Here is a 14734-nt window from a genome sequence, read left to right on the forward strand (position 1 = left end):
CGGGCAACATGGAACGACAGGATATCCGTGCTGAAATTTAAAATTATTCCAGGTTCGTTTGGCCTTTTTATACACTAATTGAGTTTCCTAGGCATTTAATGTCCAAAATTCAAATATGAACTATGAATACATGCTCCAGTTCACCAAAATGGCTAGAATAGTTATACATGTGTCCTTGGGTGCATGTTTAGGTCCCATGCCAGGAATGGAAACGAACTAAAACCATACCGGCGTCCTGGCTCATCCTCAAACATTTGGAATCTCGGTTTTTAAATCCCCATAAATCCAAAACTCACCAGAAATTCATGAAAGTTGGCATGATGTCACGTCATGGCACATATATGTCATGGTAAAAACATTGTCCAATTTGGGCCAAGCTTTATTACAAACCTCTTACAAACCGGAGCTTCTCTAAATGAAGCCTCGTGGTTCCGATAGGGAAACATGTTCCCCTTGTGGGCGGAACGTAATCACTGCCTCTTTTCGCCTTCTATTTTCTTCTACGGGTAACATGGAACGACATGATATCCGTGCTGAAATTTAAACTTATTCAGGGTTCTTTTGGCCTTTTTATATACTAATTGAGTTACCTAGGCATTTAATGTCCGTAATTCAAATCTAAACTACAAATACATGCTCCAGTTCACCAAAACGGCTAGAAGAATTATACATGTGTCCTTGGGTGCATGTTTAGGTCCCATGCCAGGAATGGGAATGAATTACAACCGTACCGACATCCTGGCTCATCCTCAAACATTTGGAATCTCGGTTTTGAAATCCCCATAAATCCAAAACTCACCAAAAAGTCATCAAAGGTGGCATGGTGTCACGTCATGGCACATATATGTCGTGGTAAGAACATTGTCCAATTTGGGCCAAGCTTTATTACAAATCTCTTACAAACCGAAGCCTGTCGCAATAACCCTCATGGTTTCGATAGGGAAACGTGTCCCCTTGTGGGCGAAACGGTAATCCCTCCCTCTTCTAGCGTTGTATTTTCTTCTACACGCAACATGGAACAATGGGAGATTCGCGCTGAACTTCGAAATTATTCAGGGTTTGTTTGACCTATTTTATTCATCAATTGAGTTTTCTAGGCCTTTAATGTCCATAATTCAAATCCGGACTATAAATACATGCTCCAGTGCACCAAAATGGCTAGAAAAAACGTACATGTGTCCTTGGGGTGCATGTTTAGGTCCCATGGAACAAATGGGTATGAATTCAACCATCTCGGCGTCCTGGCTTGGCCACAAACATTGCGAATCTCGGTTTTTAAATCTCTATAAATCCAAAACTCATGAGGAAATCATGAAACTTGGCATGGTGTCACTACATGGCACATATATGTCATGGTAAAATAACTATCCAATTTGGGCCAAGCTATATTACAAGCCTCTTTCAAACCGAAGCTTCTCACAACCATCGTGGTTCCGGTAGGGAAACATGCCCCTCTTGTGGGCGAAATGATAATCGCTGCCTCTTCTCACCTTGAACTTTGTTTTCTACACGCAACATAGAATAACAGGAGTATTGTGATGAAATTTGAAATTTTTCAGGGTTCGTTTGGCCATTACATATATTAATTAAGTTTTCTAGGCATTTAATGTAGTCCATATTTCAAATTTGAACTACAAGCACATGCTCCGGTGAAGCAAAATGGGTGGGAATTCGTACATGTGTCATTGGGTGCATGTTTAGGTCTCATTTAAGGAATGGGAATGAATTACAAACTTCTCGTCATCCTGAAACATTGAGAATCTCGGTTTTTAAATCTGAGTAAATTGAAAACTCACCCAAAAAACATGAAACTTGGCATGGTTTCATGACATGGCACATACATGTCATGGTAAAAAAGATCGTCCAGTTTGAGACAAGGAGCACACATTAATAGCCAACGAAGTCCTTTTGAAACAAATAGCTAACACGTTAATATCGTAAACAGTTATATTATATGAACCATGTGTTCTCGTAACCATTTAAGTGCGGCCACTACCTCGGCCAAAATTTAACCATACTCGGTGGTGTGCATGCATCTATTTGTTTAGACGGGACAAGCGCGAGAAGTCCGCCATGCAGGCTCGACATGACGTATGCGAGTAGTTCGCCACGTAAGCTCGACGAGACGCGTGCATCTTGTCCACCTCACAGACTCGACGGGACACATGTGAGCAGCAAGGCCGCCCATGCTCACCGGGAAGTGAGCTCTTTGACCTCCGTCCACCAGCCGCCCGCCTCGCTCAAAACTTCTCCATTAATGGCGGCTGAGCCGCTGTTTAACACGCGGTTAATTAAAGCACCTGGATGGAGGGTGTTTGCTTGTGATCCCATGGCAACATTTGCTTTGTTCGTGTTTTCAACTCGTATTCCGGCCTAATTTAAATTGCCACATAGGGCAACGAATAATACGACGGCAAATAAAATGGCAACGGATAATACGATGACAAATTTACAAGGCGCGTATAATAGTTGTCATACATATTTCGGATAATTTAAAATGCCACATGTAGCAAAGCCCGGAAGACACGAGGGCAAGAGAAGAAGGAAATCTCACACAATGATCTGGGTCGCTATTGTCTCTACTCGTTGATGGATCATCGGGCGACGACATCCTGTAGCTCCTTCTTCAATTCCTCACGAGTTTGCTTGAAAGTAGCCACGAATTCCTCCACCTCTTGCTCGTGCTTGATCCGGAGCTTCCTCAAGTCACCCATCAGTTCCTCGACGATGCTGTCAGCATCATCCCCGAGGCACCACTCTGCTCATGCAACATCTTCCAGCCGGCGGCCTCCTCCTCCTTCTCGGTGAGCTCTTTTAGGAGGTTCGCATCTCGATGAGGCCGGTCGCCTTATCAACCGAGGCATCGCTGATCTCGAGCAGCTTCATCAAGCCGTTGACCAGCTCCTGCTACTTAATGAGGCCAGCGAGATTGTCGTTGGCGCCGGCCAAGGACTTCAGCAACGCCACCTCGTCACGATCACCGATGCAGTGAGTGCGCTGTGAGAGCCCTCGCGTGCTCGTGAGAGCTTGCTCGAGGGCTCCGCGGCGCGCCGGGACATCTCTGCTGGGGCTGCCGCTTTGCGGCGGGACCTCTCTAGTGCTTCCGCAGCCTTGGTCTTTTGCTACCTGGTTATATGTCCACCCAAAACTCCTCCTACCATTCATGGCATTACGACTTGATAGGAAAGACCAATTTTTTGGGTGATCAGGAGAGGAACTGTGAAGTAATTTTTGAGTGGGTAATTTTTATGGCCTGGTGCTAAGTGTGAACACATATTAGTTTGATGGGTGTGAACAGATTTGCAATTACTTGTTGTGTTGTAATCTGCAATGTGACGAGAAATAAGGTCAAAATTTATTGATGGTTCTGGGCCTACAAAGCCCGTTTTTGTTGTTCTGTCTCATCGCAAACAGTTCTTTTGGATCAACCGTATGCCACGCATCGGAAGCCCGAAACATGGGCATGTGTTCTCGGATGTACGTGCACGTGTCTACCCACTATCACACACAATCAAGATATCACCATCGTGTCCTATGGATGCGCCGTCGCGCCTCCCGCGAGGTGCCAGAAGGTTGACAACGTGGTTGCTCGCCGTTGAGGCGGCCACGACATGCTCTGCTCGCCTCCGTCTGTGCATTTTGCTCGCCATTGAGGCGGTCGCGGCGCAATCCGCTCTGGTGTCCTTGCACGCGCTCTACTTGCCGTTGAGGAAAATTTACATTGGAAATGGTTAATAATTGTCTTACATGTTCAGGACAATTTAAAATGCCACATGCGGCAAGGCCCAAAACACTCACGACCTACATATGCATACAATTATAATAAAATATAGGCTAAAAGGCTGATCTGGCGGCCTTTCAACGACGGTCTTATCGGACTCCATGATCAACATATCACCCTTGCGGCCGTTCATTCCAAGTGTCCTGACCCGCCTCCGCCTACGGAGCTGCCAGCGCTGGGGGGCTCTTGGGGCTGTTGGGCCTCTTCTAGAAGAGCTTGACGGCGTGCAATCGCATGCACGATATCTCCGTGCAACCGCTCCATTTCCATGTCTCTGGCCTGAGAGCAAATTCCGTCCATCACCTGCATCCTCAAGGTACCACGTTGGCAATGTTCTACTTCATCGGGGACGTCAACTCCGCCAAGGATGCACCCGAGCCTGGCCACCACATCATTGGGATCGAGGTTGACACGGATGCCATGGGCAATGATGAATCTGCAGGCTGCCTGTGTCTTGACTGAATCGCAGAGGTCCTCTGTCCATTCCTTGCAGGGCATCAGGCTCTCGATGAGCATTGGTGACGGCGGCTCTTTGGGTGGGTCGTCGATCATGCCGCCGAGCAGCTCTGGATCTTTTGCACGGTGGATGGAAAACTGCTCATCACACCTCCTGTGCAATATGTCGATTGTGCGCCCAAGGGCTGTCACACCAATATCCCTGCTAATGGGCCATGGTGCCTGCATCGTCCGATGAATCTCTTGCTCCCCGACCTTCTCTGGCTCTCTCTCCTCGCTGAAGATGTAGCACAGGTAGGGGTCGACGTCGAAGCTTTGGTCGTGCCTGTCATGCTTGGAATAACTAATGGTAGATGGGTGAGGACTAGATCTGCGTAGAGTGTCACGACAATGCATTGCCGCCTGGGTTATATGCAGCAAGCCATTAGCTGGTGGCGGGAAAACGATGACGGAAGATGCGTGGATTTTACAATTCACCCATGTGGAGCGCGATGAAGCATTCACTGGAGCGCAGGAAGACTAAGTGGAGCACACACACAACCCGAATACGTGTTAACATAAGGAAACGTATATGTAAACTTACTAATCATCGCACATGAGTACTCACAGACGCGAAGTTTTTTGTACGAACAGAATCGCACATGAACTAATTATAGTAACCGTTCGTGTTATAATTTCTCATCGCAAACAGTTTATCCGAGTGGGCTGTTTGGTGCGTATCACACACATCTTGTTTACACAAATCGTTTGTGTTCTTTTGGCTCATCGCAAACAGTTCATCTATGTGAATTGTATGCCGCATATCACACACATCTTGTTAAGTTGAACCGTTTCTATTCTCTTCCCTAATCGAAAACAGTTCGTCCGAGTGAATCATATGCCGTATATCGCACATACCTTGATCTGGCTGTTCGTTTCTATTGCATTCCCTAATAGCACATAGTTCATCGGAGCGAACTGTATGCCGTATATCGCACACACATTGATATGGCTGCCCATTTCTGTTGTTTTGCCTCATCGCAAACAGATCTTCTGGATCAACCGTATGCTCCCCATCGCACACTTAACTAAAATCTGAACTGTGTTTGATGTCTCTGCCATCGCAAATGTTCTGCATCTATTTTGACGGGTTTTTTACATCCCCGTTTGCGATTAGTTCATCGCACACAGTTTCATCAAAGGGTCTCTGGTCGTAGTGTCGCTCTAGCAGCATCCTGCAGTAGTGTGAAAGCGGAAGTTTTGATGTGGAATGCTGCCTAACATGTACATCACATATTCTTATCTTTTTGTAGCATGGACATTTGGACTTTTAGATGATTCAAAACAATAGTCTATAATTGACATGAAGACATTAATACTCAAGCATATTATCGGTGCAACAAAACCTGGGTCCGTTGCCCAGACTCTGCACAGGCACGAGAACAAGATTACAACACCAAGATCAGATTGGAGCACAAGGGATCAATTCTTCAAAGGACCAGCATGCGGCACAAGAGGACCAAGACTAGCCAGAGAAGCAAGATATGACGAAAGGAAAAGCCTCCCTTGCCAGGCAGGCGAGCCAGTCAAGGATGGGGTTACCCCCGGAAGAAAGCCTTTGGGTTGTCCTGGCAGGCTTGCCGGGGCTTGCGGAGGCAGAGCCACCTCACCACACTACCTCATTGCTACCTCTTGAGCACTATGTTGGTTTTCCCTTGAAGAGGAAAGGGTGATGCAACAAAGTAGCGTAAGTATTTCCCTCAGTTTTTGAGAACCAAGGTATCAATCCAGTAGGAGACTACACGCAAGTCCCTCGTACCTACACAAACAAATAAGAACCTCGCAACCAACGCGATATAGGGGTTGTAAATCCCTTCACGGTCACTTACGAGAGTGAGATCTGATAGAGCTAATAAGATAAAATATTTTTGGTATTTTTATGATATAGATAGGAAAATAAAGATTGCAAAATAAAATAGATTGGAAACTTATATGATAAAAGATAGACCCGGGGGCCATAGGTTTCACTAGTGGCTTCTCTCAAGATAGCATAAGTATTACGGTGGGTGAACAAATTACTGTCGAGCAATTGATAGAAAAGTGCATAATTATGAGAATATTTAGGCATGATCATGTATATAGGCATCACGTCCGCGACAACTAGACCGAAACGATTCTGCATCTACTACTATTACTCCACACATCGACCGCTATCCATCATGCATCTAGAGTATTAAGTTCATAAGAACAGAGTAACACATTAGGCAAGATGACATGATGTAGAGGGATAAACTCAAGCAATATTATATAAACCCCATCTTTTTATCCTCGATGGCAACAATACAATACGTGCCTTGCTGCCCCTGTTGTCACTGGGAAAGGACACCGCAAGATTAAACCCAAAGCTAAGCACTTCTCCCATTGCAAGAAGACCGTGTTGTGGTTCTATCTTTTCTGAAGACCGTGTTGTTACTCCCTTAGATACTGCCATCACGCTCTCCAATTCAAATGGCTGATAAACAAGAAAAGTAATTGAAAGTATAGACATTGTATGATAGACAGGTGCAATGGATAGTGGGGAATAAAAGAGGGCATGAAATAATTCATATTTATGTTGTCTAACCAAACAGGATAGCATGACAAAATTTCACATATATGATGGCTAACTAAACAGGATAGCATGACACAATTTCACATTATGATGGCTAACTAAAAAAGATGGAAAGACATAGTTCAAAATATGAGACTATGTAAACAGGATGACATGACATAACTATATAATGTGTTTATTAAATAGGTTGGCATGCCATAATTCACATACATTCACGGATAGAATGCCATAATTCAAAATATGAGGACTGTAAACACTAAACAGGATGAGATGATATAACTATATGATGTCTTTATTAAATGGGTTGCCATGCCATAATTCAGATAGATGATGTGTATGTACTATGTAAACATGATGGCATGATATAATTCAAATATATGATTTATATAGTAAGCAAGTAAGCAGATGGCAATCCATATATGATGTAAAAACTAAGTAATGCAAGACAACATGCATGACATGGGTAATATAACCCTGCCAAGTTTGAGCATAGACCTCAGGGGGAAAATAGGACTGGTCATCTGTCTCTGAATCCTCCTCTGAGGAGCTCTCTGTAACCAGCAAGATGTCTGCTTCAGCAGGTAGCATTGGCTGCTCTGAATACCTTGTTTTCACTCCAGATACTTCCATCACCGCTTCAAATGGCTGATGCACAGGAAGAGTAGTTGAATATACAAACGTTGTCGCCAAATGGAACACGTAATACAAAAAAATGATAGCATGATATAATTCACATACATGATGATTGGCTAAACAACATGGCATTGCATAATTCACATATATAATGCCTTTGCAACAAGATAGCATTGTATAATTCACATATATAATGTCTTGCAACAAGATGGCAATGCATAATTCACATATATGGTAATTAGACACTGAACAGGTGGCATTCACACAAAGCATGTCTAAACTAATCAAATGACATAGCAATGCGAGACACCATACGCATGATACGAGCAACATAACCTTGCCAAGTTAGAGCATACACACTAGTAGAAAACAGGGATTTCGTTCGGACCAGATAAGCCCACCTCGGGGGGGGATAGGACTGGTCATCTGTCTCTGAATCCTCCTCTGAGGAGCTATCCGTAACCAGCGAGATATGCGCTTCGTCAGATAGCATAGTCTGCTCTGAAGACCTTGTTTTCACTCCAGAATTTGCCATCACCGTGTCAAATGGCTGATGCACACGAAGAGCAGTTGAATGTACTAACATTGTTGACAAATGTAATATGTAACAAAAAAAGGATGGCCTGATATAATTTACATATAAGATGACTGGCTAACACAAGATGGCGTTGCATAATTCACATAAACGATGAATAAACTAAACAGATGGCATTCGCACAAAGGATGTCTAAACTAAGCAGATGACATATTTGATGTATAAAGTAAGCAATGCAAGACACCATATGCATGATATAACCAACATCAGCATGCCAAGTTAGAGCGAAGACCAGGGGGCTGCCAAGTTAGAGAAGACCTCAGGGGGTAAATAGGAGTTGTCTTCTCCTTCTGAATCCCCCTCAGAACAGATATCTTCCTCTCGATTACAATCCGAAATGCATGGAGGGGGGCTGCCTTTGCGCCTACCATGGAGGGCGCTTGCATGAAATTTTATTGCCACACAAGGCTCGTCTCTTTTGCTCTACATGTTCAGTTCCATTGTGTTTACAATAACTGTCATGCATAGGAATAAAACATAGTGAGATTATGTAAGGAGTGCATGCAGAAATCCAGAGTGATGGTAGCAACCTGTGGATAGACCGAAAACCAATAATAGCAGGCAGATAATTGCTTCAGTTAAAAAATACAGATAATGGTGTCTTTACTGTTTGTTTCCCACCCAACATGAAACTCATAGTAGACACCGGAGATTAACCAGATAGTAGATAGATACTATTGATAGCGGCCCCGATATGTACCCCACAACCATTTAAAAACTCAAGCTTGACCATTAGTTTGGAGCTGACTCAGAGTCTAATCGGTGAACAGGACGATAAAGTAGCATGTAATATTAAGCGATGCATAACGTAAGCAGACACGAAAGAGTGCGACCTCTCTTGCGGACCCGTGTAGTCCTCGAGGTCATCTGCTCGGTTGATGATGGTAGTGCAGTTTTCATGGCTGCCAGCGGCGGGGAAGAAGATCTGAGGCGGCGAAAGACAGTCTGGAGGCCGGATCCCTGCTGTGCTGGACCCTTCTGTCGTTGGAGCAGCTGAGCTGGGGTGGACGACGGCGCAGCAGGAGCGGGACAAACCACGCAAGGTTTTCTTTGACAACTATCTGTAAGAGAAGTAATTCTGTAAGGGCTCGTTTGAGTTGGAGGATTACAACAATGCAGGGATAGGAAATAGACAGGAATAGGATAGGAATGCACGTGCAAAACAGAGAATTTAAAAACACAGGATTTCTGCCAATCTGGGTGTTTGATTCACAACAATTGGAAGATCACATGATGCAAAGAAGCATGATGAGATTAAGTCAAACCACAAGAAAATGTACAGTTATAATGCTATTATGCTACTATCTCTTAGTCTTGTGCTTCATGAATAGGAATTTGAAAAGGAGGACAAGTGAAAATTAAAATTCGTACGTTTTTTCTTTCAAGGAGACACTAAAGGAACAAATCCGTGTGCTTAGTGGACAATATATATAACATGTAGAGTAAAAAAGAGATGCAACAAGTGTACAACCTCTTTGGCGAAGCCATGTCGATCTCAGCGTGATTGGGTTGGCCGGTGAGAATGCTCTGGCTGACTTGGCTGTCGGAGGAGGGGAAGAAGATCTTAGGCGTCTAGAGATGGAGCCCGAGGTACTGCTCCGCTGTGATGGAGGGTTTCGTCATTGGAGCAGCTCCGGTGAGTTGTACGACGCCGAGGCTGAAGCAGGACAAGAGAGACAACGAACAACGTTAACTTGAGTGGAATTCTAATAGCATCTCCAATACATGACGTAAAATACATAACCACAAAGTGCTAGATGTAAAATACATCAGCCGCTCATCTCTGAACTTAACTGTCGAAACTAAATTTAACTGTCGAAACTGAACTTAACTGTTGAAACTGAATTTTGCTGTCGAAACTGGACGCACTAGCAAGGTGAGGCTACACATCGGTCGACTGACTTTTTCATCTCTGGTCAGTCAATTTTGCAGCCGTTGGATACGAAATCAAGGGCATGCGGTTCATCTTCAACCTCCACCCCCTGAGCTGGCCAAACAGCAGCCCCCCGCCGCCCGCGGTGCGCCGCCCCGCCCGCCCCGAAGACACTCCCCACCGCCGGTCCACCGCCGCCCCAACAATCCCTCTAGCCCCCCCCCGTGCCGAGATTTTTCTCCGGCGATCCCCACGCCACCGCCCCGCCAACGCCCCGCCACCGCCGGCGACCACCGCCCCCATCCTGAACCCTAAGATATATAGTGGGGGTACCTCTCCGGCGAGCCCCCCTACCCGCTGCGGCTGGTTCTTCCTTCACCCCGGCGGCATCGGAGTGAAGTGTAGCTTAATCGGAGCAGCATCGCAAGCAAGAGCAAGAGCGAGAGCAGCAGCGCGAGCAAGAGCAATAGCAAGAGCAGACCAGGCAGGGGACCGAGAACAAGAGAAGAGCAGCAGCGCGAGCGAGAGCTAAAGCAGCAGCAGGTCCTACTGATGTGGACGTCGCCGCCGAGGGAGCGATGCCATGGAGGAAGTGGCCGGCGACGCCGCCGTGGATGGAGCCGCGCCGTGTCGGCTTGGGACCGAGCGCCGGTAGCACCGTGAGATCGAATCAAGAAGAAAATGCGGCGATTATTGTACAACCTCTTTGGTGGCGCCGATTAGGCTGGAGCTTCATCCGAGGAAACGGTGATGATGATGCTCTTCCGGTGGTGCAGGTGAAGACGATGGTGTGGGAATGGAGGTGGCGCGAAAGACGAGGGGAACATCGGGGGAGCTCCTTGGAGGTGGAGGACGGGGTAGCTGAACCGGCGGGACGATGAGATCGACGACGGATCCTCATCCGGTATGGTGGATGAGGGACGTCGAGGTGTTGCTGTGGACGACGTCGTCGGGGAAGAGGCTCCGGTTGGGTGGCGGACGGAGCAGGGTGTGGGGTTTCGTCGCGGGTTTTCGCGGCCTCGGTGTACGAATGAGTGGGCGGATGGGACAGTGGGGAACCATGGCTTATAGACGCGCTTGTCTGAAATGTGGGGTACGTTACGAAAGTACCCCCACCGATTTGAGGTGGTTCTTTCGGTTCAGGGGTACCACGGGCATTTCGCGTGTCGGGATTTCATAGGAGGTGGGAGTTTTCGCGCGCGTTGTAGTTTCGGAATAGCAAGGCGTGGGTTGAGATGGAGGGAGTTATCGGAGCACAACGAGACAAAGATATATCTTAAATATTTCGGGCTAACAAGGCGCGGGTTGAAATTTCCGGACAAGCCTAACGTGTACTGTACCAAATCAATGTGCCCTACAAATTTCATTCAAAACTTTGAATTCATGTTATGTTCAATTAAAATATTTTGCTACGTGTATAATGCATGCAACCTACTACACAAATGAACATTTTAGTGCATTCCAAACGTATATACTACCGCTTCAATATGAACTAAATTTGAATTCGTTTCTCTATTTGAATAAGATCTACAATAATGATTGTTGTGAAGTCAAAGCATTTGAATTCGTTTCTATGTTTTAATAAGATCTACAATCATCATTATTGTCAAGTTAAACCATTGTTTGTGTATTATCTTCACAGCACACCACATGATTAGTCTGGAGTTACATATGAACTATGTGTACTATATGAACTCAAACTAGATTTTTTGAATCCACTTTATTTTGATTTCAAATCACATTGCATTTCTAGCTCTAGCTAGATCTTCATAATCTAAACCATGTCTCATATGTATAATGTGTTTATCACATTATGTATGGTGCCCCGCCCCCTACGCCTACAAGTATTTAGATGTGAGTTGCAAACACCACACATTACCACAAATTCAAATAAAATGTGAGAATGTTCGATATATAGTATTGTTTAGATTGTTCGATATTTAGTTGTAAGCTGCAAACGCCACACATTATCACAAATTCAAATAAAATGTGAGATTGTTTGATGTATAGTATGGTTTAGATTGTTCGGCATTTAGCTGTGAGTTACAAACACCATGCATTATCACATTATGGTATAACATGTGCACAGCACGTGTATCACCGCTATATTCATGCATGCGATGTTTAAAACACTATGATCTCCTATTCAAATATATGAATCCGCTTTCATATCAAATTATGATCTTTGTTAGTCTCTTACACCCACACAATCCTCTAACCTTTGTATCTACCACTAACTTTCTCTCGTGCATGCACACGCCCTCCCCCTCCCTCGGCATTCTATCCACCGGGCACATTCATTTTTTCTTTAGGTCATTCTCCCAGAGTCTCCACAACTCCTTTCCGACACACACCGATCGATAAACCTCTCAAGTGATGCCTGCCTACAACATACAAACACACCTTCAATCTCCTCCTTTATGTGTCCTTGCCTCGTGTCTCTCATACAGTCAGACACACATGTAAACTCTCGCCCCTCTTTTCATCGCTCTCTCACAACCGCACACTCCTCCCCCTATCTAGCTAGTAGTTTGGCCTCTCGCACCACCTCCTAGCTCCATTCTCTCTGTCTATCCATCTCGCTGGGCCTTATTAGCCTCTAACAAATGGACGTACATCGACCGATCTCTCGCTATACATATAGCTAGCTAGGTCCTTATAACTCATTTTTACCACACGTCAATCGATCTACCTCATTAGTTGTGTCTCTCCCTTCCTCCGACAAACTACAATTGATCTACCGATCTAGTTAGGTTTGCTTACCAAACACATGGTTCCCCTTCATCATCCATGGATGCGTCCTGACAGATCTATCACGCACAGGCACACACAGAAACACATCCCCACTCTTATTGATAACATTGCAGTTCCACCCTCAGTTTGTCTAGTAGGCCTCTCCCACCATCTTCAAGAAGCAACTCCATCACCCATCCATCACTCTACCCCTCTCCCTCCCTCTCCCTCCCTCTCTCTCTCTCCTCTATCTCTCTCCCATCATATTTCCCGTTCTTTAGTTATGTATGGATGTCGACCGATCTCCCTCAAGACATAGCTGGGTCTCTCCTTCTCAACACATATACGAGTCGTTCTACCTCTATAGTTAGGCCTCTGCCTACCCCTCTCACCACCTCCTCCCCCCCACACACACCGATACATCGAGCGCTCTAGTCATGTCTCCCTACCACACAGAAACTTGACGTGTGCCCTCTAACGTTCCGGTAGGCCAGTCGCCCTATATCTTTGACTTGTACACACACACAATTTCGATGGCTCTCTTCATTGATCTCGCACCCACCCACTTGATCCTCTATTCGACTCTATCGATAGCTATGACCCCTCCCTCTCTTCTCGTGGATTGCCCGACCCTCTATGTATGATATGGATAGGCCTCCATTTCACACACATTGCATGCAAAATTTTGTTTGAGATGTCATCGACACATATTCCCACAAATAATTCACGAAATCAACCCCCACCCCACCCCCACCCCAAAACAAAACACTCACGAATGCGGTTTGTATCTCTCACACACACCCACGTAGGTGGGGAACGTGCATGAAGAGAAGAGGTGCATGCACGACACACGTACTCCCGTCTCTTTCCCAACCACACCTGCGTGGGTACACGGTGGAGCTCATTTCTGTACGAAAAAGGCAGCCCACGTGGTAATTTGGCACGTGTACTGGTTGTCCACTTGGTGGAGGGAGGATCGTCTACCACGGGTGAACGAACAAATTGCAACTTGACGTGTTATGTTAAAAAAGAGGCAAACCATGTGGGGCCTACCTTAGAGGCAAGGCTCTATACACTGGAATACTTTTGATGTGTCTCGTCAACTCACAGAATGAGGAGAAGCTTGCTTAGTACGCTGTCTCCCCCGCCCACGGGCGCGGTGGCTCGCAGGATGAGGTGAAGCTTGCTTACTACGCCTTACGCCCGCTCCCTCACCCATGCGCGTGGTGGCTCGCAGGACGTGGAGAAAAATTACTACTCCCTCCGTTTACTCCTCATCCCTACTACCTTGGTTATAGAGATTATATCATATTGTTTGGAATATATATGTCCTTTAGTAGATTTCAATATGAACTACTAGTACATACTCCAAACACTGATGTATATAGACGTTTTAGAGTGTAGATTCACTCATTTTGCTCCGTATGTAGCACTCTCCCTCGCCCCTCGACCCTCGCCCACGTGGTGGACGTGCAACAATTCATTCGGTCTCATATAGCCAGAACGGTATATACTACACTACCATTATTGCTCGACTTCCCGAAGAGGCGAAGAGCCAATCGCAAGGTCAATATTTTGGAGATGCCAAGCGCAAGGTTATAGGAGAACGAGTAGTAGGTGCCACGTCATTTATAAATAAAGTTTTTTTTCTTCAGTGGCACGTACACAATATGATAGGTTCATATGGAGAGAAAAGGAGTACATAGTCAGGACGGGCCATCCTACACAGTTGCTTGCTGGGGTTGCTCTCTTCACACTCTCTCGCACAAAACGACTGTGGCCACATCTCTAACATCCCGGCGGATCACGTCCGCTTGGGGAAGGGGTGGATGCTTAGTGTAGATGCGGTGGCCGTCGCCGACGGCGAAAACCCACTGTCGGCATGTCCTGATCAGGGGTCCCCGCCGTTCTCTCTCACAAAGCCGGTGAGGTTGCCTTCGTCCCTTGCTCACTTCCGCGACGTGGGCAGTTGCCGCTTCCCGCCGCCCTCCTCAAGGTTGAGCTACGTCCCTCAGGTACAACTCCCTTTACAGCCGGCTTGCACCACTGCTCCAGCTGCCCACATCACTCCCT

Source organism: Triticum urartu, chromosome 5 (assembly GCF_003073215.2).
Source record: "Triticum urartu cultivar G1812 chromosome 5, Tu2.1, whole genome shotgun sequence".
Lineage (NCBI taxonomy): Eukaryota > Viridiplantae > Streptophyta > Magnoliopsida > Poales > Poaceae > Triticum > Triticum urartu.